Below are 4,728 nucleotides of genomic sequence, written 5' to 3'. Positions count from 1 at the left end.
GAACACACAACTATGAATTCAAACAAACAACCGGCACCTTGGCTATTTCGCTAAATACAGGACAGTAATGAAACTACCGACGAGCAACATACATGTAGTCATATGTCTCAAATATGCGGAGAGAGTCTACCCGGCCAGTATCCTAAGCAAAAACAGGAGACGCAACAGAAATTAGCTGCCGGAATTTCAGTTAATGCGTCGCACTGCTAATTGGTTGTGTGTTTCCATTCCACCGTGTCTTCGTCTTCTGTTTCATGATTTATAACTATGTTCGTCTTCTCAAGGTTTCATGTGGTTGTCTTTTCCCTTTCCCTCCGCTGTCAATGTGTTCTCCTCGTTACTTTCTTAATATACTCACTCTCAATCCGCTCCTGCGGGAAACTACAACAGACTCTCGTATATGCAGCAAGAACCTGTAGTGACCAATCAAATGTATGGATAAATTATAGCCTTCTGACGGCTGTGTAATGAGCGTCCGAACCACTGAAAGGTCATGTGGCTTCATATAGCCGGCAAGATAGAGAAAAATCATCAAAAAAAAGATTGAAGAAGTGTATGACTGTGTAGGGGAGGTTATTCACACACCCACACAAACAAAAAGGGCGTCAATCTAACATCAGATTTAAAACAGCACTTATGTATAAAAACATGTGAACAAATTTATTCTTTTGGTCAGGGAATATAGAAACATCTGTCTCTGGCCCTGCATCACAACTCCCCAGGTCAACTAAACAAAATTTACGGCTTTGAGATCGGCAGCCGAGCCCACGAGACCGGGTCGCCATTACCAACACTACATCACTCAGCTCGCAGTCTTCAAAGCGACAACTCGAGAGTTTTGCGCAGGGCACAACATTTAAAATAACATTAAAATGACTGTAGGCGTGTCTGGATCATTTAAAACAATGGAATATAGGTGTGTGGGTGTGGTGCGCGTGTACAGGCTGTGACCTTGGTGCACGCTATGTGGCTTTGTGAAGACTTGCTGGCCACAGTACCAGGTATTCGTTTTTTAACTGCCTCTGGTTAGATGTGTTCATCGTGTTCTTTTGAGTGGTGTAACACCACATACTCTCACACGAAGCTGTTCCCTGTACACAACACAGTTACACCATGAGTAGGCTGTTCCTGTACAAATCACACTAACTAGCCGTGGTCAGAGTAAGAGGACTGTTCTCCCTGTACTCAACTAAGACACGAACGTTACAGCATTAATCAGCTTACTCTTTTACAGTGAGTTTGAGCACTCTGATAATGTAACTCAGCAGCTAGCTTGTTTTCCCCTCTGGTAACCATCCCACTCTAAGCAGCCGAGCAGCTGTGTCCTGTAGAAGTGAGCCACAACTATAAAATGCTAATCATAAACAGAGGAAGACTAGGTTTACACCTGCAGATATCACACTAACTACTAAGACTGCCCCTCTCAACGTATAGATCGCTGTCTCTGGTAGCAACCCACACTCTTACACCTGAATAATCAGAGAAAGCTGTCCTCACCTAGTAGACAACCAAATCTCTACATCACTGAATATCCAGCCTCACTGAAGTATCCAGCCCTCCACTGAATATCCAACCTCACTGAATATTCCAAGCCCATCCTGAATATCCCAAGCCTCACTTGAATATCCAAGCCCTCACTGAATATCCAAGCCCTCACTGAATATCCAAGCCCTCACTGAATATCCAAGCCCTCACTGAATATCCAAGCCCTCACTGCACACAGAAGAAGACGCGCACGCCGTAGGAGTGTTGTTGAAACCAAGAGGCCTGTGCCAAAGTGGGTACTAAAATATTACTTAGCTGATAACTGATTTAATAGTCACAGAACCAAGCAGATAATTCAGTTTAAATTATTTTTTTTTTTTTTTTAAAGCAAGGACATTCATGTCAGTCAAGTGAAACACAGTGTGTGTTTGTGCATGTTAGAAATGGTAAAAGTCCCCCCTAACCACAGATCTATTACCTTCCCCCAATCCTAACCTGAACTATTAGGGATGAAAAATAACCCTGGACCATTGCTTAGAGAATACTTCTACCACCTGGCTTCTGAGCCCAGCCCAGCCTAGCCCACTCCCCGACCCTGGGGCGGCAGGGTAGCCTAGTGGTTAGAGCGTTGGACTTGTAACCGAAAGGTTGCAAGTTCAAATCCCCGAGCTGACAAGGTACAAATCTGTCGTTCTGCCCCTGAACACACTGTTCCTAGGCCGTCATTGAAAATAAGAATTTGTTCTTAACTGACTTGCCTAGTTAAATAAAGGTAAAATAAAAATGTTGGAGGAGTAACCTTGCCACAGCACTACAGTGGACTTCAGGAGGAACCAGGCTGGGCACGCCCCCATCCTCATCAACGGGGCCGCGGAGATGGTCAAAAACATCAAGTTCCTCGCCGTACACATCTGAAGAGCTGAAATGGTCAAACCGCACGGACACCGCGGTGAAGAAGGCACGAGGCTGTAGAAATTCGGCCAGCCACATTGTTCTACAGGAGTACCATCGAGAGCATACTCATTGGGCTGCATCGCTACCTATATGTACATAATTACCTCGTACCCCAAAACATTGACTAAGTACTGGTGCCCTGTGTATATAGCCAAGTTATCGTTACTTATTCCTCGTACTATTATTTTTCAATGTTTCTATTGTTCTTGTTTTCTTCTCTCCGCATTGTTGGGAAGGCCCCGTAAGCAAGCCTTTCACTGTTAGTCTACACAAGCATGTGACATAACATTTGATTGATTCGAGCACGGTACGGCAACACCACCGCCGCTGACCGCAAAGGCGCTACAGAGAGTGGTACGCTCTGCCGAACGCACCATTCGGGCGCACACCGCCTTCCCTCCAGGACACCTGCAACACCAGATGTCGCAGAAAGGCCCAGAAGATCATCAGGGAACTCAGCCACCCGAGCCACGGCCTGTTCTCCATGCTTACGTCACTCAGACGTGGGCAGTACAGGAGCATCATGGCTAAAACTAACAGACTGGCCAATAGCTTCTACCCTCAGACCATCCGACTGCTGAATAGCCACCACTAGCAGACTGGCCAACAGCTCCCCCTGTACCTTCCTGTCCCCTCCCATCACTTCCTGATGGCCACTGATGTTTAATGACCCGAAGGGGGATATCTGTTCTGAGCGCAAGAGAGAGGAAGAGAAAGAGATGGAGCACAGCAGGAGACCAAGAGAAAGGGGGGGGGGGGGGGGTGGAGAGAGGGTGGAGAACACAATACGAAATGAGCAAGAGAAGAAGAGTACAGCAGGAGGTGGCGTAAAAATGTTACGAAGACGGGCACTGCACGACAGGCTGGTTTGTGGTGGTTGACTGGCTGATTATCACGGCAGCAAGGTTAAGTGTTCCTATAGTCTGGAAGGTGTCTCTCTCCGCTCCGCGAGGACAAAAGCAGGTTGCCGAGGCGCCTGGCTAATTCTCTAACGGCTAAGCCCTCTCAGGGTCATACAGCAGTCTATTATCCAGGCTATGACCTTACTGGCAGCTCAAACATTATACTAGACATCTCAAAACACTAGTCAGGGGTAAGAGTGAAGGGAATCTAGACAATGTAGTCATATTAGTATCAAAAGTGCACTCGACCCTGTGCGCAAACAAGGTTTTCAAGAACCCTCTGCTCCGATTTGACACCTGCTATTATGCTGCTGCTCTGAACGGAACTCTGCTATTCCTGTGACTTTCCTACCGCAGTGACATCTGTACGCTCATTTCTACCGCTGAATATTTCATAAAGTGGTACTCCATCTCGTCACGTCTCGTGGTTCTAAGCAGAGCCCCCTGCATGCGTTTATGAAATAGAATATTTACTGGTACTAGTAGTTTTGGACAGAAAGCTCTGGTTTAGTGTAGTTGCAAACGATTCGGGTTAGCTTTGTCTATTGGAATAAATACTGCAGTGTATAGTTTGTGAAACACACAACGTATGAATTCAAAAACACACGGCACCTTGGCTATTCGACTAAATACAACAAATTACAGCGTAGCAACAATGTATCCATTACAAAACCCGGCAAGTATCTAAGCAAACAGGAGACGCAACAGAAATTAGCTGCCGGACTTCAGTTCAATGCGTCCGCACTCTAATTGTCTGTGTGTTTCCATTCCACCTGCTGTCTCATTTAAATMTGTCTCAGGTAGCCTCCGCTCAGACTTTCTACATCAATCTGGAAACTCATTTGCACACCTTCTATTGATCTACCCCCAAAATAAAAAAAATTAAATGAGTTGGGGGGAAAAAAAGGCCAATCTAAACTCTAGATTAAAAGCTTCATTAAATGTGAAAATTGGTCAGGGAATATAGAACATCTGTCTCTGGCCCTGCATCACAAACTCCAAGGTTAACAAACAACAATTTACGGCTTTGAGATGCAGCCGAGCCCGAGACGGCTCGCCATACCACTCAGCTCGCAGTCTTCACAAAGACAACGAGAGTTTGCCAGGCTTAAAATAAACTTAAAAAGTGACTGTAGGCGTGTCTGGATCATTTAAAAACAATGGAATAAGGTGTGTGGGTGTGTGCGTGTGTGCGTGTGTAAGCTGTGACCTTGGTGCAGCTTTGTGAAGATCTGGCAACAGTACCAGGTATTGTTTTAACTGCCTCCTGGTTAGATGTGTTCAACGTGTTCTTTATGGAGTGGTGTCAACACCAACTACCCAGCGAAGCTGTTCCCTGTACAAACCACACGTTACCCAGAGAAGCTGTTCCCTGTACAAACCACAC

General features: G+C 45.8%; 1 protein-coding gene across 1 annotated transcript in view; it reads right to left on the bottom strand.

Annotated features, from left to right (window-relative positions):
- LOC111954486 (kelch-like protein 29) overlaps nt 1-4,728 on the bottom strand; it is a 362,843-nt gene that overhangs the window by 150,687 nt on the left and 207,428 nt on the right. The gene's annotated exons all lie outside the window — the stretch shown is intronic.

This window comes from Salvelinus sp. IW2-2015, linkage group LG28, assembly GCF_002910315.2.
Source record: "Salvelinus sp. IW2-2015 linkage group LG28, ASM291031v2, whole genome shotgun sequence".
Lineage (NCBI taxonomy): Eukaryota > Metazoa > Chordata > Actinopteri > Salmoniformes > Salmonidae > Salvelinus > Salvelinus sp. IW2-2015.
Note: the sequence above shows the minus strand (reverse complement) of the source record. Positions and strands in the feature narration are given on the sequence as shown.